The sequence below is a fragment of the Lithobates pipiens genome, unplaced genomic scaffold, assembly GCF_037356315.1.
Source record: "Lithobates pipiens isolate NorthernLeopardFrog02 unplaced genomic scaffold, aLitPip1_a1.2 Scaffold_28, whole genome shotgun sequence".
NCBI lineage: Eukaryota > Metazoa > Chordata > Amphibia > Anura > Ranidae > Lithobates > Lithobates pipiens.
The window spans coordinates 7,366,204-7,390,795 of record NW_027507789.1 but is presented as its reverse complement, the minus strand read 5'-3'; the positions used below and the strand labels follow the sequence as shown (position 1 = coordinate 7,390,795).

The 24,592-nt window shown below is 46.4% G+C and overlaps 1 protein-coding gene across 1 annotated transcript in view; it reads right to left on the bottom strand.

Annotated features, from left to right (window-relative positions):
• The window catches only part of QTGAL (queuosine-tRNA galactosyltransferase), a 349,168-nt gene that overhangs the window by 186,283 nt on the left and 138,293 nt on the right, over positions 1 to 24,592 (bottom strand). The gene's annotated exons all lie outside the window — the stretch shown is intronic.

Here is a 24,592-nt window from a genome sequence, read left to right as displayed (position 1 = left end):
AGAGGAGCCGGAGGAGACACGAGGCGGGAGAGGAGCCGGAGGAGACACGAGGCGGGAGAGGATCCGGAGGAGACACGAGGCGGGAGAGGATCCGGAGGAGACACGAGGCGGGAGAGGAGCCGGAGGAGACACGAGGCGGGAGAGGAGCCGGAGGAGACACGAGGCGGGAGAGGAGCCGGAGGAGACACGAGGCGGGAGAGGATCTGCAAGGCAGCAGAGTAGCCAGAGGAGATACGGGGCGGGAGAGGAGCCGGAGGAGACACGAGGCGGGAGAGGATCCGGAGGAGACACGAGGCGGGAGAGGATCCGGAGGAGACACGAGGCGGGAGAGGATCCGGAGGAGACACGAGGCGGGAGAGGATCCGGAGGAGACACGAGGCGGGAGAGGATCCGGAGGAGACACGAGGCGGGAGAGGAGCCGGAGGAGACACGAGGCGGGAGAGGAGCCGGAGGAGACACGAGGCGGGAGAGGATCTGCAAGGCAGCAGAGTAGCCAGAGGAGATACGGGGCGGGAGAGGAGCCGGAGGAGACACGAGGCGGGAGAGGATCCGGAGGAGACACGAGGCGGGAGAGGATCCGGAGGAGACACGAGGCGGGAGAGGATCCGGAGGAGACACGAGGCGGGAGAGGATCCGGAGGAGACACGAGGCGGGAGAGGATCCGGAGGAGACACGAGGCGGGATAGGATCCGGAGGAGACACGAGGCGGGAGAGGAGCTGGAGGAGACACAAGGCGGGAGAGGAGCCGGAGGAGACATTACATTTTTGTTTTTTTTCACAATTTGCATCTGCCAGAGAACCGCATTCCAGTTTTATTTTTCTCTACTTCATAACTCTAAAACATGAAACAGAAGCTCCTAATAATAGTGAAGATTGCTGTATGAAAATTAAATAAACATGACATTCTTTATTTAAAGAAAAAAGGACAGGAAAAAAGAAAGGACGAGGCATTCGTACTCCTCCGTAAATCAGACCAAAGTAATTTCCTATTTCCATTATGAACAGCGGCGGCTCGTTTGAGTGGAAGTTACGAAGTGCGACCGTGTGGAGGAAACGAGGGAGGACTTTCTCTCTTTTTTTTCTTTTAAAGCGGACCTTGCAGTAAAATACAAGGTCTGCTTTTGTTGCAGCCCCCACACTATTTATTAAACGCTGCATTAAGAAAAAAGAAGAAAAAAAAAGAAACATAAAATCTTAAAAAAGACATTACTGTTGGCAATCTTGCCTGGCAAGGGTGGCATCATTAGGTCTTCCTGTAAAATGCCTAGTACTCCAGAATCTACAAGAATGCAATCCAGCACATGCTGGGATGTGTTTCCTTTAGAATTCGGATCCTGAGCTTTTTCAAAATCCCACTTTAAAGCTGAATTCCAGAAATTCAACAACTTTGCAAAAAGCGCAGGCACACTATGAGTGAGGTTCAGTTAGGTGCATGTCACCTCCGGGACTTATCTCTATTACTTATATGAGAAAGGTTTATTGCACACCCTGGAGGACACACTCTGGGTGTGAGAAGAGAGAAGCACACACAGCAGCTATGCACGCAGCTCCCTTCTGCTGCCCATACACAGAAGCCTTTGTATTTTGAGAATGAGTTCACAAAATACAAAGGCTTCTGTGAATAGGCAGAAGGACCCTTCCTTCTGCCCATTCACAGAAGCCTTTGTATTTTGGCGGACTTTGCTCTTGAAGGACCTGAGAGCACAGTGAGCAGCATTGGAGCTCAGGAAGTTATATAATAACCCTCTCAGATGTCAAGAATAGGCCCCTCATTAGACATAGTGGTTCTATAGGCTGATTTTTTTTTGTTTTTACTTTATGCATTCTATGCATGAAGGTAAAAAAAAAACCTTCTGTGTGCAGCAGACCCCCCCCCCCCCCAGTCCCCCCTAATACTCGCTTCACAGCGATCCAGCCATGTTCACGAGTGTCTCGGTTTTTCCGGGGACTCTTCATCCTCATTGGCTGAGACAATCACAGCCAGCGAGCCAATGAGGAGAGAGAGGGGGCGGGGCCGAGCCGCGTGAATGGTCATGCAGAGCAGCAGCTCGGGAGCGTGGCTTGTGTGCCCCCCATTGCAAGCCATTTGCTCTGGGGGCACTTGACAGGAGGGAGGGGCCAGGAGCACCAGCGGGGGACCCGAGAAGAGGAGGATCAGGGCTGCTCTGTGCAGAACTGCCGGACAGAGCATCTAAGTATAACATGTTTGGGGTTATTCTTTTGCTTTATTTTATTTTTAAATGTGTGCCTTTAATATAACTAACTCATGGAGGTAGATGTTTGAAAAATGGAGAGCCAATTAGCTTCTAACAGCTTGTTTAATTACGCTTTGACAAAAAAAAAAAAAAAAAGAAAGTTACCAAGTTTCAAGGGCTTTTTTTCAGCGGGAATGCAGTTTCATGTATGCATGTATGTAATGGCAAGGGGTGCTGAGATATGCTGGAGGATCTATTGATGCTAGTTACTGGGGGATCCATTGTTGCTGGAAGGGGTCTATAGTTGGGATGGTCTGTTGTTGCTGGTGGGGGGGGGGGGGGTCTACTGTTAAGGGAGGTGTCTATTGTTGGGGGGGGGTCTACTTTTGACTGAGGGCTCTATAGTTGCTGAGACAGGAGGTCTCCTGTTGAGTGAGGGGTCTATTGTTGCTAGGGGATCTATTTTTGCTGGAGGGGGGGTCTATTGTTTCTGAAGAGGATCTATTGTTTTTGGAGGATCTGTTGTCGGCGGTGGGGTCTGTAATTGATGGAGGTATCTATTTTACTGTGTTTCTTGTTATAATTAACAAATTTTATTTAAAAAAAGAATGATACTTGGTTACAGTGGCGGCCCCTAATCTACATGCGGGGCGCCGAACGCACTGGATGGGGTATGTGCAGGACTGCCGGGGGGGGGGGGCTGGCAGGCGACGGGTGAGCAGCTAGGGTGGGCAGTCGGCGCCTGATTGAGCAAGCGCCGGGGGGCCAGGGGGTGTTTGGTTTTTGGTTGGCTGGCTGGCGGGGAGGGGGGAGCGCGGAGGAGGTTGCTGGTTGGCTGGTGCCATCCTCCCAAGAAAATTGAGAAGCAGCCGCCACTGCTTGGTTAAGCGGCGGTACTGGGGGGGTGGTTAGAGGGTGGTACAAAGGGACGTGCTTCAAAGTTGGGTAGGGGGCGGAGACAAGGGGTGACTCGGAAGTACTTGAACCTATTCCTTGAGAAAGAAAATCCCTGATGAGCCCCATTGTATGCCTGCAAGTTTTACAAAGTAGCCGACTTCAGCTTTAAGACCAATTATAGTAATAATGCTGAAAAATACAAATCCAGAAAACAAAAAATAGTCAACTCCAAATCCGATGGACAAAAAAATAAAAAAATAAAAAAAATAAAAAAATAAAAAATTTGAAGACTACAATGGAGAAAAGGAAGTTCAGCACATTATTCCCAACATTATACAATTTCCAAAATTAAAACTTTCATTACGGGAACCATCTTCCCATAACATGGACTTTATTGAAAAACCTCTAAAACCCCAAGAATGCCCACCAACATGAATTCATTGAAATCTCCACATCCTGTTATATCCCGTCTCATTTATTTCTTTTCTTTTTTTTTTTTTTCATAATACAGAAAATTGCGATTTAAATATAAAGGTTATCCATTGCCAAAACATGTATTACAAGTAAGTTTAAGGGTCCTTTCACACGGGGCGGATCAGTTCTGATCCGCCCCGTGGATGTCCGTTTGCTCAGCGGGGATCACTCCGCCGATCCCCGCTGAGCAGGGAGATGACAGGTCTGTCTCCGCACACTGTGCAGGGACGGACCTGTCACAGCGCCGCTCTCCCCTATGGGAGATCGGATGACGACGGACCGCAGTGCCCGTCGTCATCCGATCCGATCCGCAGACGGATGGAAAAATAGCTTTTTCCTCCGTCACACTTTTTCGGATCGGAGCGGGTCGGATGTCAGCGGACATGTCACCGCTGACATCCGACGCTCCATAGAGCTCTATGGAGCACCCGTTCAGGTCCGCCTGAAAAACTGACAGGCGGGCCTGAACGGGACGTTAGTGTGAAAGGGGCCTAAGTCTTTCTTGTAACAATGGAAGCATTATCTAAAGAATTCAATCTTTTAGGTTCTTTATTGAATTGTACATATAAAACAAAAAAAACAAAAAAAAACTCACAAAGACAGTAGCTCTGTGCAGATACCAAAAGCTGCTGGCTTATTGAAAAAGTTTTAAAACAAAAGAAGAATCCCAGCACCAGCACGCTTTTGTGTTGTTGAGGAAAGTGGAGAGATAGCGCTGGACCCATAGGGTTGCCTTGCTGGAATTGTATTGGGGTTGATACGATCTGGTTCCCGGGCAGGCAGCTTCTACACCCCAGAAGGTCTCTGGAGTCTCCTTGGCTTGTAGTACAACATAGGCGTGTGCAGGGGGTGTGCCAGGTGTGCCTGGGCACACCCTAATCACAATCGGCGGTGCTGATTCTCCCTACTGCCCGGGCTTCCCCCTGTGTTCACCCCAAAGTGCTACTGGCTTCCCTCTCCTCTCATCTCATCTCCTATCCCCCCCTGTCTGCTGTGGGGGATGTTTCATAATAAAGAGATGGGTAAACGTGATTTACCAGCCCCTTCCTTTTTAAAATGAACACGGTGAACACACTCACTCACTGTGTCCATTCAAAACTGAAGAATAGTTAACTGTTTACTATGCTTCAGTTTGTGACTAAACAGGATGCCACTCGGCACAGAGCTGCCCCGTGCAACTGAGGCTGCAGAGAAAGGCGTGTGTGTTTGAGCTTTAGGGTGCCCACCCTAGTGCAATGGCCTGTGCACCAGGGTTGCACCGACTCATTTGCATGAGTATTGGTATTCATGCAAATGCTCCAATTCCTGAAACCGGAACTTTCAGCTGCCAGCTGGATTCCCCCCACTGACAGCTGAAATGTAAAAAAAATAAAAATAAAACCAGTTGTTAAGGAGTGGGGCTGCCCCATCCTCAACAACTAATGACTCATTCCGCTGCCAGTGGGGTCCCCCTGTTGACAGCTGAAGTGTAAACAAAGTTCCTGTTATTGGAGCCATCAAAAAATAAATAAAATAAAAAAGGCAGCCAGACAATATTTATCAACAACATTGCTCAGCTGCTGAAACAGAAAGATAAAAAGAAACATTGTTTATTTTTGTATCTGTTTCTTCATCTACAGATGAAACGGATGAACTTCCCTCTGCAGATGAAACCTGCCAAGTAAAAAAAAAAAAAAAAATGTTTTTAACTATTTTAAATCCTTACTAACCCTTTACTCCAATCAGCCTTAATTAATGTATTTTTCTCTTCCATTAAATATTATTTTCCTGCTGATTTATTTTTTTTCACTTCTAATTTATAAACTATTAATAATTGAAACTTTATTTTTTGTTTGCTTTGTTCGTTAATATTTTTAAAATTTTAACATATATTTACACGTTTCACATTGAAAAAAAGCGCAACATTTAAAAAAAAAAAATATATATATATATTTTTTTCCTTTGTAAATAACTTTTCAATGCTTTGTGCCATTGCTGACAGCTGAAGTGTAAACAAAACAGTTGCAATGGTATTGATAACTGATATCGGCGAGTACTAGAGCTGGCCGATTTTCTAAAAAAAAATAAAAATAAATAAAAAAATCAGCGCTTTAAAAAATAAAAAAATGAAAAATTCACGATTCGAATTGAGTTTTTTTTTTTTTTTGATGGACGCCGGTCCTGATGTGCTGCGGGCAGGAGTTTTTAGACGAGGCCGCAGCTTCAGCCTAGTCCGCGGCGTCCGGTCCCGCGAGCTAGGCCGAAGCCACGACCTCGCCTAAAAACTCCTGCCCGCAGCTCCCCAGGACGGGCGTGGTGTCAGCGCCGGTCTTTACTAGAGCTGGCCGATTTTCTAAAAAAAATAAAAAATAAAAAAATAAATAAAATATCAGCACTTTAAAAAATAAACATAAATAAATTCACGTGTCGAATCGAGTTTTTTTTTTTTTTTTGATGGGCGCCGGTCCTGTTGTGCTGCGGGCAGGAGTTTTTAGACGAGGCCGCAGCTTCAGCCTAGTCCGCGGCGTCCGGTCCCGCGAGCTAGGCCGAAGCCGCGGCCTCGCCTAAAAACTCCTGCCCGCAGCTCCTCAGGACGGGCGCGGTGTCAGCGCCAGTCCTGGTGGAAAACAATAAACAAAAACTAAAAAAAATCGATTTCCTGAAATATTTGAATCGATTTGACCTCTCGACTCGATTCAATTAAATCGATTTTTTTCCCCAGCCCTAGCGAGTACTAAAAAAAAAAAAAACATTGTATCAGTGCATCCCTACTGTACACACCTATGTAGAAAAGCTGAAGCGCTGCACCACTGCTAAGAGGTCCAGATACAGTTTTATACCCATTGACGTCAGGGGTACAATCCATAATGTATCCAACATGTTTTGGGGATCCAAGAGCACCCCCTTCGCCAGAGCTAGTAAGAACCCCAAGAAGATCTCCATATCAATCTGATAGCAGTACAATATCTTCTCCATGGGGTCAGATTTAAAAACGAATAGGCTAAAAGACGAATATAAAATCGGCTGTATGGGGCCCCGTGATTTCTAACAGCAGCCCTGTATTGGAAGCTCTCAACTAATTTATTCCCTTGTATGATTATTATTATTATTATTATTATTATACAGGATTGATATAGCTCCAACTGTTTACGCAGCGCTTTACAACTTCAGGTGCAGACAGTACAAATACAATAGGAATCAGAGGGCCGGGCCCTGCTCCTTGGAGCTTACAATCTAAGAGGTAGGATGGAGATTGCCCAGACCTCCGAGCGCAGTTTTCATTTCCTGATGCTAATACATCTTCGCCTGACTGAGGCCGGTACATAAGTCCAGTCTTAGGAGACGATATATTAAGTAGCTCTGCTATGGGCTGACCTCGCGGCGGGCTGTAGGCTTTTACTGCGGATATTAATTTAAGTAAAAGGCCTGTAAAGCATGGCGACGGGAAGGTAAGGAGGAAGTGTGGAAAATCGGAAACAAATGTCCAGGCGGAAGAAAAGGCACGCTTCAGAATGAAGGATGGAAGTCAGATGGGAGTGCGAGCGCAGGAGCTAAAAATATATACAGGTATATATATATATATATAAAAAGAGAGAAATTACCTTGTTTATTAACCACTTAAAGACCGAGCCTCTTTCTGAGATTTGTTGTTTACAAGTTACAAACAGTTTTTTTTTTTTTTTTGCTAGAAAAATACTTTATGCATTTTTTTTCTAACACCCTAGAGAATAAAATGGCGGTCGTTGCAATACTTTGTCCCATCGTATTTGCGCAGAGTTCTTACGAGCGCACTGGAAAAAAAATACACTTTTTTGAACAACAGTAAAGTTAGCCCAATTTTTTATTTTTATATATAATTAATATTATATATTATACATATTTAATTGTGAAAGATAATGTTACGCCGAGTAAATTGATACCCAACATGCCACGCTTCAAAATTGTGCCCGCTCGTTGGAATGGCGACAAACTTTTACCCTTACAAGTCTCCATAGGCAACGGTTAAAGAAATTCTACGGGTTGCATGTTTTGAGTCACAGAGGAGGTGAGAATTCTAGGGCTAGAATTATTGCTCTCACTCTGCCGATCGCGGCGATGCCTCACACATGTTGGTTTGAATACCGTTTTCATATGTGGGCGCTACTCGCGTATGCGTTCGCTTCTGCGCGTGAGCTCCGCGGGACTGGGCGTGGTTTAAAAAGTTTTTCTTTTCTTATTTATTTTACACTTCATTTTTTATTTTTTTTGCACAGTGTCACTTTTATTCCTATTACAAGGAATGTAAACATCCCTTGTAAATTAGAAAAGCATGGCAGGACCTCTTAAATATGAGATATGGGACCTTGGATCGCATAGTTAAACTAAAATGCAATAAAAAAAAAAAAAAAATAATAATAATTTTGTCATTTAAAAAAAAAAAATGGCTCTTTAAGGGATGGAAGTGACGTTTTGATGTTGCTTCCACCCTGTAATGTGTTATGGAGACAGGTGGGGGCCCTCTTCCCCTCATTCGACTCCATTACCAGCAAGGGGAAACATCCGATCGCCACCACCGCTGCCGACGGCTCCTATAAGCGGCGGAGGGCACCGGAGTGTGGCGGGGGGGGGGCCCCTCCAGCCGCCGATAAAAGTGATTTTGCAGCGAATCCGCCGCAGAGACCACTCTTATCAGAAAGCGGACTGCCGGCCGAAGAAGAGGATACCGGGTTCATGGTAGCTAGCTACTGCTATAACAACGATATTCCTCTTCAAACTTAGGATGTATATAGGCGTGCGGCGGTCTGTAAGTGGTTAAGTAACAAAGAACCATTATGGGGTTTTCCAAACTCCGCTAGAAGACTTAAACCCACAATGGAGACCAGGCCCATGATATGCAAGGACAAGGATCCTTTATCTGACCCTGGCCAGCATCCTCAGGTGACAGACCTCAGCCGTAAATGATAGATTTTGGATTACTGCTATTATTTAATCCCACTATAAGCGGGTCTCCTTGCAGTCCCTATACTGCCTTCAGAGGTATACGCATGCGCACTCGGGCGGTCAATGTATGAAGGTTTATGTACCTACAGTGGATATATAAAGTCTACACACCCCTGCTAAGATGTCAGGTTTCCTTTAATTTGACCTATGAACTCAATTGAAAAACAAACTGAAATCTTTTAGGATTGGAAAGTAACAATAAAAAAAAAACGAAAATAATGTGGTTGGTGGTTATACACACCCTCTTATAACTGGGGATGTAGCCGTGTTCAGAATTAGGCAATCCCATTCACACTCACATTAAATAGAAGTCAGTGCACACCGGTCATCCTTCAAAGTGCCTCTGATTAACCCCAAATAAAGTTCAGCTGTTCTAGTAGGTCTTTCCTGACATTTTCTTAGTCGCATCCTACAGCAAAATTCATGGTGTGCAGAGAGCTTCCAAACCATCTGAGGGATCTCATTGTTAAAAGGTATCAGTCAGGAGAAGGGTACAAAAGAATTTCCATGGCATTAGATATACCATGGAACACAGTGAAGACAGTCATCATCAAGTGAAGAAAATATGGCACAACAGTGACCAGTGGCGGCTGGTGTTCAAAATTTTAGGGGGGCGGGTGTCACAACGGATGAGGCGCGTGGGAGACGCGGACAGCAACGATCACCAGGCACTGCGCAAGAGATGGACGGCAGATGCCTTACCTTATGGAGGCAAAGGGAAGGAAGAGCCGGGGCCGGTGTCCTATCATATACTGTCCCCCATCGCATAGTGTCCGCTGTGTACTGCGCATGCGCAGTACACAGAACACACCGATTCCCAAAATAGCTGAGGATGAACGGCGCCTGCGCCGTGAGTCCAGGTTCTATCCCCACCATCCAAGTGGACATAGAGTTGGAATATAAAAGAGCCGAGCGCAGCGAGGCCGAGCCCCGAAGCGTGGCGAGCGGCCCTCTAATTTTCCTAACCCTATGTCCGCTTCGATGGTGGGGCTACCACCTCCACTCACGGCGCAGGCGCCCTTCATCTTCAGAGATTTTACAAAGCTTCGTCTGCTCCGTACTGCGCATGTGCAGTACAGGGCGGACACTATATGATGGCAGGGCACTATCTGCCAGAACACCGGATGCATGGATGAGGGGGGGGGGGTGCCTCTGGGCCACAGGTTGGGCACCAGGGACTTAGGATTTAAAGCTGGGGAGATTTTAGTGAATGTTTGCAGTTCTACTTTAATTGGAGGGACAGGTTCCCGGGGTAATGACAGAAAGTCACACCTACTAATCTACAGACAGACGTCAGTCTGGTAAAAGGCAACACTCTGGACACAGGTGCCCATTCCGGGTGACTGCCGCCTTTGTGTGCGCAGAAATGACAATGAAATATTTCAAACATCTCAGTGTTTTTACAGGTGACACCGAAGTGTCATGGCTGCACAACCGGTAAGGCAAGGCCTCGGAATCCTGACAGGACGGAGAATGCAGGTAATCAGCGTCTTTATAAGATTTCAGTAAAGGTCACTTAATGGCAGTGCTGGTGACGGGGACAATAGTCCTCTATGCCCGGCTTGTGTACAACACACTCCAGAGTTTGCCTATTCAGAGAGTTTGACTTATTTTTTTGTTTTTTATACAATCCAAAGGTGATTATAATAAGATGTGCGAAGACAATGGAAACAGCAAAACCTCTGATAGAACAAAGAACTGTGAAGTGATAAAGTTACAATGTCACCTTGGACACTGCGATCCACACAATTATGATACATTGTATACTTTGTATTTGGAAAGTCTGTAAATCACTAAATAATAGACGTTTGTAAGAATCTGAATTTCAGCCCATCAGTTGATAAAAAAAGTGCAGCCCAACTTCACTTTGATGGGAAAAAAGGAGCAAATATAAAAAATATATAGTGTATAGCAGGGATATGCCATTAGTGGACCTCCAGCTGTTGCTAAACTACAAGTCCCATCATGCCTCTGGCTCTGGGTGTCATGCTTGTGGCTCTAAGAGTCTTGCTATGCCTCATGGGACTTGTAGTTCTGCTGGAGGTCCACTAATTGCATATCCCTGATGTATACCATTGCTACACAAGTCATGTTATATATATAGAAGTCAAGTATAGTGCTCACAAAAGTAAGTACACCCCTCATATCTTTGTAAATCTTTTCTTCTCTCTTTTCATGAGACAACACTGAAGAAATGACACTTGTCTACAATATATAGTAGTGAGTGTACAGCTTGTATAACAGTGTAAATTTAACGTCCGCCGAAAAATAACTCAACACACAGCCATTAATGTCTAAACCACTGGCAACAAAAGTGAGTACACCCCTAAGTGAAAATGTCCAAATTGGGCACAATTAGCCATTTTCCCTCCTCAGTGTCGTGACTCGTTAGTGTTACAAGGTCTCAGGTGTGAATGGGGAGCAGGTGTGTTAAATTTGGTGTTATCGCTCTCACTCTTTCATACTGGTCACTGAAAGTACAACATGGCACCTCATGGCAAAGAACTCTCTAAGCCCTTGTACACACGGTCGGAGATTCCGACGGAATGTGTCCTATCGGACCGTTTTGTCGGATATTCCGACTGTGTGTGGTCTCCATCGGACTGTTTCCATCTGAATATCCGACGGACCAACTTTTCCAACTTTCCGGTAAAATTTGCAGACAAAATGCTCCGATCGGACATACTCCGATCATGTGTAGCCTACTCCGACGAACAAAGTGCCACGCATGCTCAGATCAAATTCCTAGACCAAAGCTATTGGCTACTAGCCTGAACGTAGTCCCGTCGTAACGAAATAACGTCATCACGTTATGTACAATCAGATTTTCCGACAACTTAGTCCGACCGTATGTATGCAACATCTCTTCCGGACCTCTTCCAGAATTAATCCGTCGGATTTGGTTGTCAGAATCTCCGACCGTGTGTACAAGGGCTGAGGATCTGAAAAAAATAATTGTTTCTCTACATAAAGATGGCCTAGGCCAGTGATGGTGAACCTCGGCACCCCAGATGTTTTGGAACTACATTTCCCATGATGCTCATGCACTTTGCAGTGTAGTTGAGCATCATGGGAAATGTAGTTCCAAAACATCCGGGGTGCCAAGGTTCTCCATCACTGGCCTAGGCTATAAGAAGATTGGCAAGATCCTGAAACTGAGCTGCAGCACGGTGGCCAAGACCATACAGCGGTTTAACAGGACAGGTTCCACTCAGAACAGGCCTCGCCATGGTCCACCAAAGAAGTTGAGGTCACGTGATCAGCGTCATATCCTGTCAAACAGAAAGTGGCCTTGTGTTGCAATAAGGAGATCAGCTGTGATCCTTACTGTAACACGAGACCATTTTCTGTTTGACAGAAGCAACTACCTCTTGCTCGCAAACTGATGTATGCAGGCTGCATCCTTCTTGTAAACCTCAATGCAGGCACAACCAACAGATATACATTCAATTGCCACAAGGAATATATGAATTACATCTCTCTATGACATTTATGTAGAGCGGTGGGATGTGGACAAACTTGGAGCGTTAGAAGAACTCATCACATGTGTCGCTCCTCCCAACTATCCACTCCCCTGTATGTTGATCCACAGCATTATAGAGACCTCTCTTGTCGTTCTACAAGGCTCTGATGAAGAGGGTTTTTTTCCTCGAAACACGTCAACAAAATCTTAGCACTCGCCCTTGCATGGGCATGTCTATTTTCTTAATTTAATGTGTATACTTGTAACCTGGTTTTATGAATACATAGATACTTTTTGTATGGATTCATTCCCCTCCCCCTTTTTCATGAATAAACTGTAACATCTTGATCAATGCATCAGATCATGTGCCTTCCATCTCTTTCTTACACTTGTCCCAGAGTGCCCCCCCCCCTTACATAAGGTGTGCCAGAGTGCCCCCCTTACATCAGGTGTGCCAGAGTGCCCTCCTTACATCAAGTGTCCCAGAGTGCCCCCTTAAATCAGGAGTCCCAGAGTGCCCCCTTACATCAGGAGTCCCAGAGTGCCCCTTTACATCAGGTGTGCCAGATTGCCCCCCCTTACATCAGGTGTCCCAGAGTGCCCCTCTTACATCAAGTGTGCCAGAGTGCCCCCCTAACATCAGGTCTCCCAGAGTGTCCCCCTTACATCAGGTGTGCCAGAGTGCCCCCCTTACATCAGGTGTGCCAGAGTGCACCCCTTACATCAGGTGTGCCAGAGTGCACCCCTTACATCAGGTGTGCCAGAGTGCACCCCTTACATCAGGTGTGCCAGAGTGCCCCCCCTTACATCAGGTGTGCCAGAGTGCCCCCCTAACATCAGGTCTCCCAGAGTGTCCCCCTTACATCAAGTGTGCCAGAGTGCCCCCCCCTTACATCAAGTGTGCCAGAGTGCCCCCCTTACATCAGGTGTCCCAGAGTGCCCCCTTACATCAGGTGTCCCAGAGTGCCCCCTTACATCAGGTGTGCCAGAGTGCCCCCCTTACATCAGGTGTGCCAGACTGCCCCCCTTACATCAGGTGTGCCAGACTGCCCCCCTTACATCAGGTGTGCCAGACTGCCCCCCTTACATCAGGTGTGCCAGACTGCCCCCCTTACATCAGGTTTTCCAGAGTGCCCCCTTACATCAGGTTTTCCAGAGTGCCCCCCTTACATCAGGTTTTCCAGAGTGCCCCCCTTACATCAGGTGTCCCAGAGTGCCCCCCTTACATCAGGTGTCCCAGAGTACCCCCCTTACATCAGGCGTCCCAGAGTGCCCCCCTTACATCATTTGTCCCCATCACAGAACCCCTTTACATAAGGGTCCCCATCAGAGCACTCCCTTATATCAGTGTCCCATCAGAATTTCTCCCTTACATCAGTGTCCCCTTAAATGGATTGTCCCTATTAATGTGTCTCCTTACATCAACTATCTGCTTCAGACTGGCTCATGGATCAGTGGATGCACTCCCAGAAACTTGGATGGGGGAGTACAACAAAAATCTGGGGGGGTTACAGCCCACCCCAGCACCCCCCCCCCCCCAAGATCCGGCCCTGCTGCCGGTCCCTCCTACCAGCCATGATCTGCCTGCATTGCATAGAGAAGCACAGAAACTAAGTAATGATGTCACTGGGTCTACAATAAGGAAATGCAATGAAAATGGTTTTAGTTAAAAAAAAAAAACAATAAGAAGGTTGATAAAGGCAGATGGGAGGAACAAGGGAAAGCAATTAAGGTTTAGCTTTAAATGGCGATCATTAAAGTGTCAGTTGTGGCGGGGGGGGAAGGACACGCCTTGTGTAGCAGATAAACAAGCAGAGCAGAAATCGCACTAGAAAAGTTTTGTGCTCCAGAGAATGTCAATTATAAAGTAGCCGGTCTTCATCTGAATAAACAAGAGCCAGCGATAAGAATGTTTTCTCAGTCTGACTTTAATAGGAAATCGATGATCGCTCAAACAGGGCGATAACCTCTGAGTAACCCGATCATTACTTCACCCGACTTATCACTAAATCTATCATGTCAAAAAAAAAGAAGCCCCCACAGCACAACACGCATGAATGTGGCCACATACAGCTTATGTTTCCTATTTTAGACATCTTTAACTGAATATAACCATCTACAATGTGTCGCTGTTCAACGGCTCATGGAGACGGCCAGAAAAAAACGCTGCTGCTAGGAGTGTCTGCCTTTCTTTCTTTTTTTTTTATGGACAAGAATGAAGATGCATGTTATTTAATGCGGCTATGCACATGCAGGCGTTCATGCACCCGTGTGTGCGCAGAAAATATCTACTCTCCCCAGGAGCCTGCAGTCACTATGTCTGGTCTCCCCAGGAGCCTGCAGTCACTATATCTGCTCTCCCCAGGAGCCTGCATTCACTATATCTGATTACCCCAGGAGCCTGCAGTCACTATATCCGGTCTCCCCAGGAGCCTGCATTCACTATATCCGGTCTCCCCAGGAGCCTGCATTGACTATATCTGCTCTCCCCAGGACCCTGCATTCACTATATCCGGTCTCCCCAGGAGCCTGCATTCACTATATCTGCTCTCCCCAGGACCCTGCATTCACTATATCTGCTCTCCCCAGGAGCCTGCATTCACTATATCTGCTCTCCCCAGGAGCCTGCATTCACTATATCTGCTCTCCCCAGGAGCCTGCATTCACTATATCTGCTCTCCCCAGGAGCCTGCACTCACTATATCTGATCTCCCCAGGAGCCTGCACTCACTATATCTGCTCTCCCCAGGAGCCTGCATTCACTATATCTGCTCTCCCCAGAAGCCTGCATTCACTATATCTGCTCTCCCCAGAAGCCTGCATTCACTATATCTGCTCTCCCCAGGAGCCTGCATTCACTATATCTGATCTCCCCAGGAGCCTGCACTCACTATATCCGCTCTCCCCAGGAGCCTGCAGTCACTATATCTGCTCTCCCCAGGAGCCTGCATTCACTATATCTGCTCTCCCCAGGAGCCTGCAGTCACTATATCCTCTCTCCCCAGGACCCTGCATTCACTATATCTGCTCTCCCCAGGAGCCTGCGTTCACTATATCTGGTCTCCCCAGGAGCCTGCATTCACTATGTCTGATTTCCCCAGGAGCCTGCATTCACTATGTCTGGTCTCCCCAAGACCCTGCATTCACTATATCTGGTCTCCCCAGGAGCCTGCATTCACTATGTCTGGTCTCCCCAAGACCCTGCATTCACTATATCTGGTCTCCCCAGGAGCCTGCATTCACTATATCTGGTCTACCCAGGACCCTGCATTCACTATGTCTGGTCTCCCCATGAGCCTGCATTCACTATATCTGGTCTCCCCAGGAGCATGCATTCACTATATCTGGTCTCCCCAGGAGCCTGCATTCACTATATCTGGTCTCCCCAGGAGCCTGCATTCACTATATCTGGTCTCCCCAGGAGCCTGCATTCACTATATCTGGTCTCCCCAGGAGCATGCATTCACTATATCTGGTCTCCCCAGGAGCCTGCATTCACTATATCTGGTCTCCCCAGGAGCCTGCATTCACTATGTCTGGTCTCCCCATGAGCCTGCATTCACTATATCTGGTCTCCCCAGGAGCCTGCATTCACTATATCTGGTCTCCCCAGGAGCCTGCATTCACTATATCTGGTCTCCCCAGGAGCATGCATTCACTATATCTGGTCTCCCCAGGAGCCTGCATTCACTATATCTGGTCTCCCCAGGAGCCTGCACTCACTATATCTGGTCACCCCAGGAGCCTGCATTCACTATATCTGGTCTCCCCAGGAGCCTGCACTCACTATATCTGATCTCCCCAGGAGCCTGCATTCACTATATCTGGTCTCCCCATGAGCCAATCTCTGGACAACCCGTATTTAAAGAGAACGTCTCAGCCACTCTTATCTGTTGAAAAAATAAATAAAAAAATACTTTTTGGAAATGTTATCATAATAAAATTATATAATACTTTTACTTTCCCCTTTAAAAGTGTCAGACAGGATGAAGCGGTTCCTACATTTTAATCTACTTTTTCCCCAGAAAAGCTCAAGCCCTTTGTAATGTTGCCCAAAAATTATGTGAATCTTTGTGGTTTTGTGACTCACCAAAATGAAACCCTTAAAAAAAAAAATTAAACACTTGCACCATTCAATAATATTTAAGAAAAAAAAAACAACAATTGTTTCCTGAGTGACTAATGGATCCGGCAGGAAAATAGAGCCAATTATCCACACGTTAAAAAGGGGGCCAGTCATCAGCCGTACGCCAACCCCCCCCCCCCTCACCCACCCCCATCCCTCCCGAATATCCGCATATTAATCTGAGCGCTGACTGACGAGCCCGCTGCAGATTCCATCGCACCGAAGCGCCCCGGCCTGTTAGCACGGCAGTGGTTAAAACTGCTCACCGCTGGCATGGCTCCAGGCTAAGCAGAGATTGTTTTTGCCAAAATCTCCTCCGGCTCAACGCTGGCACCCTGCCCGCCCGAGGAGACCTCTCTGAACCCCCACCCCCCCCCCTCTCGGCCCGGGACGAGGATAACGAGAGAAAAGCTACAACTTTGGGCAGCAAGAAGTGCGAGAGGAAAAAGTCGACGAACCAGTTTGCAGGCCAGCAATAAAGTGGGCACCGATTATACCCTTTGCCAGTGCGGAATTATAATATACCATTATAGTTTAAGGGCAAAAAGTATTGGGACTCCTGGAACATGAACTTTAAGGCACCTTTCCCACTGGGGCGGGAGCGTCGGCGGTAAAACGGCGATATTTTTAGCTGGGTTATATGGCCGCTAGCGGGGGGGCTTTAAAAAGGATTAAACCCGCCCGCTATGCCGGCAGTATAGACGCGCTGCCCCATTGATTTCAATGGGCAGGAGTGATGAAGAAGCGGTGTATACGCGGCTCCTTCACCGCTCCAAAGATGCTGCTAGCAGGACAGCGCACCGCTAAAGTGTGAAAGCCCTTGGGGGAGACAGCAGCGGCTCTTGCAGGGCGCTTTGCGGGAGGCTATTTTTAGCGCTGTAGCGCCCGCAAAGCGCCCCAGTGTGAAAGGCGCCTTAGGGCATCCCAGTCCCGGCATTGCATGTCCTTCCATAGAACATCGTTGGAAGGGATACATTCTAATATGTGACATTCAAAAACTTCGCCAAAATAAAGAATTGTACTTTTGTTTTTAACGTTATCTTCTAGTGCAGGGAGATGCAATTAGCGGACCTCCAGCTGTTGCAGAACTACAAGTCCCATGAGGCATAGCAAGACTCTGACAGCCAAAAGCATGACACCCAGAGGCTGAGGCATGATGGGAGTTGTAGTTTTGCAACAGCTGGAGGTCCGCTAATTGCAGATCCTTGTTCTAGAGCAGTGGTGGCGAACCTTGGCACCCCAGATGTTTTGGAACTTCATTTCCCATGATGCTCAACTACACTACAGAATGCATGAGCATCATGGGAAATGTAGTTCCAAAACATCTGAGGTGCCAAGGTTCTCCATCACTGTTCTAGAGGGTAAATAGGAGTGTCTGTCTAGCCCAGTGATGGTGAACCTCGGCACCCCAGATGTCTTGGAACTACATTTCCCATGATGCTCATGCATTCTGTAGTGTAGTTGAGCATCATGGGAAATGAAGTTCCAAAACATGCGGGGTGCCGAGGTTCTCCATCACTGGTGTAGCCTGAACCTTTTTTTCCTTTGGAGGGTTTAGAACCCGTCAGGTTTTTACTGCTCAAAAAACAAAAAATAGCGACCAACGATAAAGAGGGCAGTTTGTACCGATTAAATCTTTGCCAGTTTGGTCTAATAATAAATATACTATTATAATTTAAGGACAAAAAAAAAGGTGACAGGAGATCAGCCTGGTGACAGCTGTGATGGCGATTAGCATGCGGCGCTGACGCCCGGGAAGTTGCCCCGATCCAAACTCTGCATTACACGTCCTTCCAAGGAACACACACTGTATTGTCAAAAGTATTGGGACGACCGCCTTTACACGCACATGAACTTTAATGGCATCCCAGTCTTAGTCCGGAGGGTTCAATATTGAGTTGGCTCTTTGCAGCTATAACAGCTTCACCTCTTCTGGGAAGGCCGTCCACAAGGTTTAAGAGTGTGTGGCTCACAGGCCCATCAACTGATTGGCTGAAAAGATAGGCGATCCTATTGGACGCCTAGGAAGAGGAGGAAGGAGACGGACGGTGGAAGCCACTATGATGCAGAAGAGGAGGAGAGGACACAGGACTGACCTACCTAGAGCGGGGGGGGGGGGGGGGGTGGTTTGTTTGCCGGCTCGATATCAGATAGATGGAGACTATTCCCCATAGAGAAGGGGATGGGACATCTGAGAGGGAGAGAATGTAAAAGAAGCTCTATATCCTGCGAGTATGGCGAATATCCCAATTGGGGGGGCCTATTATTAAGGCCCTGATGGAGAGTGCCGAGTAGATGATGGAGGGTCCCATAAGACCTGCTCCGATGTATATAGATGACCTGACAGTGTGTAGCCAGGTTGTGGAGAGGTAGAAACTGGGAAGGAGGGGCGGGAAGGGAACCAGTCACTCCGGTGCTTTTTGATGTGTTTTGTTTTATGTGTTTCCAGATGCTTTTTTCAGTTTTTCTTAACTGTACCGGGGTCCGCTGTGTTTTTGATGCCTTTTTCTGCGTTCTAGTAAAGTCCAGTGCAGGAAAAATGCAGCCTGTTCTACTTTTTTTTGGGGAACTGAAATGCCCTGGAACTGACTGCACTCATGTGAACTATGACATTGGAAGCCATATAACCTACTTTCCATGCAGACAAAAAAAAACAATCATGTCAATCCTGCTGCCGTTCGCAGATCAGCCCCTTGCTGCAGCCTGTAAACTTGTGACTTGCTACAAAGTTACAACATTGCAGTCTAATTACTGGGGGGGGGGGGTGGACTGAAGACACGCTTCCTCCTGCCTGCAGCAGACTGATGACATCATCTCAGCCTTGGCAAAGTCACTGGGCTGGAGCTTGAGGACAGCTATTTATTAATAAAGGGTGGAGCTTTTCTGAAAAGTATACTTTCTGTATATATTGTAAAGCGCTGCATAAACTGTTGGCGCTATATAAAGCCTGTATAATAATAATAATCAGGAATTTATTCATGCAGACATCTGCAAAATTACTATCGGGCCCATATTACTGTACTGTAATTGTGTTGTCCCCCCTATACATTGTAAAGCGCTTCGTAAACTGTTGGCGCTATATAAATCGTGTATAATAATAATAATAATAATAAACACAAAGTATACAGAATAATATAATAAATGTCACTGGTTTTCTGATGACAATTCTCATAATATGAAGCGATTACAGATCTACCCCTTGATCATGTTATCTGTACTGTATACTGGATGAGCCTCCTCCGGTGGGGGTGGGGGTGGGGTCGGGGGAGGGGGCGCAGTGAAAGTTTGTTTTGGTTCTGATGCTGTAAATTCCAGTAACAGTCACAGGAAATCCCGAGTGCTTCCTATTCATACAGAGCGAAATACTTCATTCACGTGTATAAGAAGAGGATTGAAAAGCCACCGGAAGGGCGCACACCGCTCGCTCATCACTGGAGGAGGTGCAGAGCCACCGACACCACCGACTCCTATAGCACTACCATTCATTGGGATCCAGTTTGTAAAACTTTCTTCTGGCCGAGGTCCAAATCTCATATATGCGCTCTAAGACCCCTTTCACACCGGGGGGCACTTTTCAGGCATTTTAGAAATAAACGATATCGCCTGTAAAGCGCCTGCAAATCGCCTCTCAAGCCACCCCAGTGTGAAAGCCCGAGCCCTTTCACAGTGGGGCGGCGCTCTTACGGGACGAAAAAAAAAGGCCTGTAAGCAGCACCTTTGGGGCGGTGCGGGAGCGCTGTATACACCCCTCCTCCATCGCCCCTCCCATTGAAATGAATGGCCACCGCTGCCAAAGCGCCTGCAAAGTGCTACGGCAGCGCCACAACATGGGCGCTATTAACCCTCTTTTTGGCTGCTAGCGGGGAGGTTAAAAGCGCCCCCCTAGAGACTGAAAAGTGCCACTATAACAGAGGTAAAGCCCTGCTAAACTAGTAGTGCTTTACCGCTATCGCCGGCACCACCCCAGTGTGAAGCCCTCATTTACATCACAGTCCTAGTTTTACATCACAGTCCTCCCTGCACATCCCCGTCCCCCCTGCACATCCCCGTCCCCCCTGCACATCCCCGTCCCCCCTGCACATCACCGTCTCCCCTGCACATCACCGTCTCCCCTGCACATCACCGTCCCTCCTGCACATCACCGTCCCTCCTGCACATCACCGCCCCCCCCTGCACATCACCACCCCCCCCTGCACATCACCGTTCCCCCTGCACATCACCGTCCCCCTTGTACATCACAGTCCTCAGCCCCTCCCCCTTCACATCACAGTCCCTAATTTAAATCACAGCCCCCCCTGTATATCACCGTTCCCCCTGCACTTCACGGTGTACATCACCGTCCTTGGCCCAACCCCCCTTCAAAACCACAACCCCCTCCTTTACATCACAGTCCCTAATTTACATCACAGTCCTAGTTTTACATCACAGTCCGTCTTTTGCATCACGGTCCTCGTTTGTATCAAAGTCCCCCTTTTGCATCACAGTCCCCTTTTGCATCACCACCCCCCCTGTACATCACCGTCCCCCGCTGCACATCACCGCGCCCCTGCACATCACCATCCCCCCCGCACATCACAGTCCTCACTCCCTCCCCCCTTCACCTCACAACCCCCCCTTTATATCACAGTCCCTAATTTACATCACAGTCCCCCCCCTGTACATCACTGTCCTCAGACTCCCCCACCTTAATCACAATCCCCTCCTAAACCACTTCACATACGCCCTATAGCAGTTTCACTGACTACACATGATCCTGCACTTCCAGGTAGCGGGCACGAGTGCCTGTGCTTCATTTTGTGTCAGCGCGCATGTGCCGATGACATTGGCACATGCAAATACAGGGGATATCTCCTAAACCGTGCAGGTTTAGGAGATATCCTGGGTAGCAACAGGTAAGCCTCATTACAAGCCTCATTATAGGCTTACCTGTAGCACAAAGTGGTCTGTAAGGTTTTACAACCACTTAAAATGCCGCCCATCAGTGCTGCATATTAGTGCCTCCTCATCAGTGCCACCCATCAGTGCTTCCTATGAATGCCCATCATTACTGCGTATCAGTGCCTCCTATCAGTACTGCAGATCAGTGCTGCCTCATCAGTGCCTTCTCGTCAGTGCCCATCAACGCACATCAGTGAAGGAGAAAAATTACTTCTTTACGAAATTTTATGACAGAAAATAAGAAAAAAAATATATTATTTTAAAAAACGTTCGCTCTTTTTTTCACCAGAGGTGATTAAATACCACCAAAAGAAAGCTGTATCCGTCTCCAAAAAATGATAAAAATCTTGTTTGGGTACAGCGTCGCACGACCGCGCAATTGTCATTCAAAGGTCGACAGCGCTAAAAGCTGAACATTGATCTGGACGGGAAGGGGGGTGAAAGTGCCCGGTATTGAAGGGGTTACACTTCTATAGGTTTCTCACATGGCTCCATTTTCATCCGCGCATACATTCGGGATGAGGTAACCCCCGGCATAAGGGCTCCACTATTAATCCAACACTGACCGGATAAAGGGGAAAAAAATAAAAATAAATCTGACATCGTTTGTCTCCGACCATCCTAAAACCCCCTGACGTTCCGTCACTTCAATCAATCCTCAGCGTCTTAATGGGCCGATCGATCCTTTTAATCGTTCTTCTTGCAGAGTGACGGGAACACATGGCTCAGGTCCTTTCCCGCTCAGATTTAAGACTTACAAGCAAGCAGCTTCAAAGGCCCGGAGCCGGAGCGCAAAAAAAAAAAAAAAAAAAAACCCGCACCTGTCCATAACCTGGAACACTTAATCCGGGCGCCCTTTAATCGGGGATTGCAGCGGCCGGTCAGCGATAGGTAGGGTTGCATGTACCGGGTTTACAATGACTTTGGTGGGAAAACGATGACAAATTTGTAAGAGAATCAGAAAAGGCAGAAAATAATCTGTTTTATGAGCGCGGCGAAGGAAAAAAAAAAAAAAAACACAATAAATTACACGTCGGCAGAGAACATCTAAAGGATGGTTTTATGTACTTACACAGTCAAGAAATATTACCAGTCACAAGCTTAACCACTCAAGGACCGAGCCTATTCTACAGACTCTGCGTTTACAACTTAAAATCTTTTTTTTTGCTAGAAAATTACTTAGAACCCCCAAACATTAATTTTTTTTTCTAACACCCTAGAGAATAAAAATGGCGGTCGTTGCAATACTTTATGTCACACCGAATTTGCGCAGGGTTTTACAAAGTGCACTTTTTTTTTTTTTTTTTATAAAAAATGTTGAATTAAAAATTAGGATAAATAATAAATAAAATTTTTGGAATTAAAAAAATAAGATAACAGTAAGGTTAGCCCAATTTTTTAATTTTTTTTTAATAATGTGAAAGATAATGTTACGCCGAGTAAATTGATACCCAACACGTCACGCTTCAAAATTACGCCCCGCTCGTGGAATGGCGACAAACTGTTACCCTTAAAAAAATCTCCATAGGCGACGTTTAAAAATTTCTACAGTTTACCAGTTTTGAGTTACAGACTAAGCCCTTGTACACACGGTCGGAGATTCCGTCGGAATGTGTCCGATCGGAGCGTTTTGTCGGATATTCCGACTGTGCGTGGTCTGCATCGGACTGTTTCCGTCGGACCAAATTTTCAAACTTGCCGGAAATATTTTCCGACAAAATGCTCCGATCGTACATTCTCCGATCATGTGTAGAGAATTCCGATCGGACAAAGTGCCACGCATGCTCAGATCAAATTCCTACATCAAAGCTATTGGCTACTAGCCTGAACATAGTCCCATCGTAACGAAATAACGTCATCACGTTCTGAAAGATCGGATTTTCCAACAACTTTGTCCGACCCGTGTGTATGCAACAGTTTCGGACAAAATGCGTCGGACAAAATCCGACGGATTTGGTTGTCGGAATCTCCGACCGTGTGTACAAGGGCTTAGAGTTAGAATTATTGCTCTCGCTATAACGATCGCGGCGATACCTCACACGTGTGGGTTTGAACACCGTTTTCATATGCGGGCGCAGCTCGCGTATGCGTTCGCTTCTGCGCGCAAGCTCGGCGGGACGGGGTGCTTTAAGAAAAAAAAAAATGTCTTATTTATTTTACTTTTAATTTTGAATTGTCCTTTTAAAAAAAAATAAAAAATTGTGTCACTTTTATTCCTATTAAAGGAATGTAAACATCCCCTGTAATAGAAAAAAAGCATGACAGGACTTCTTAAATATGAGATCGGGGAAAGGGGGGGGGGGGGGGGGGGAGTGGTCAAAAAGACCTCACATCTCATATTTACACCAGTATTAATTGCGTCGACTAAAGGGACTAAAACATTTTAGTCGACTAAATTAATACTATTTTAGTCGACTAAATTAATACTATTTTAGTCTACTAAAATGCGACTAAAACTAAAACAACTGAGATGACTAAAATACGACTAAAACTAAAATGGAATTTTAGTCAAAAGACTAAAATGGGGACTATTATTATTATACAGGTTTTATATAGCGCCAACAGTTTGCTCAGTGCTTTACAACATGAGGGCAGACATTACAGTTACATTACAATTTGGTACAAGAGGAATCAGAGGGCCCTGCTCGTTAGAGCTTACAATCTAAAAACTAAAACTAAAATGCCAAAAGACTAAAACTAAATTGAAATTTGACGTCAAAATTAACACTGGTCTGTAGTGCTTGTTTATACCTCAATGCCATAAATAATAACGCCGCTCTTTCGACACGGCTTGATAGGATTTTTGCACATAAATAATAACAGATTCGATTTCTTTCACTCCAGCAGTACATAATGAGTTTGGAAATTGTATAGAAATGTTAACTAATGCATTATAATTAAATTACACCCATTCGATTTTAGACGACTAAAATGAGTTTTAGGCCCCTTTTTACACTGGGGCGTTGCAGGCGTCATTTTTAGCGGCGCTTTACAGTCGTTTTAGCGACGTATGCAGCCGCTAGCGGGGTGGTTTAAAACCCCGCTAGTGGCCGAAAAAGGGTTAAAACTGCCCGCAAAGCGCCGCTTTGCCAGCGGTATAGCCTTGCTGCCCCAATTGATTTCAATGGGTAGGAGCGGTTTAGGAGCGGTGAACACACTGCTCCAAAGATACGGCTAGTAGGACTTTTTTCACCGTCCTGCCAGCGCACCGCTCCAGTGTGAAAGCCCTCCGGCTTTCACGCTGGATTGAAAGGGGCCGGTTTTTTCAGGTGCTATTTTTAGCGTAGTATCGCCCGAAAACCGCCTCAGTGTGAAAGGGGCCTTAGTCGACTAAAATGTACTGGAGATTTAGTCGACTAAATACGACTAAAACTAAAACAATTGCAGAAGACTAAAATGGGACTAAAACTAAAAAGCTATTTTAGTCCTAAGACTAAGACTGAAACTAAATCAAAAATTGCTGGCAAAATTAACACTGCAATAAAAAATAAAAAAAGTAATTAAAAAAAAAAAAAAATTAAAAAATAAATTCCCCTTTAA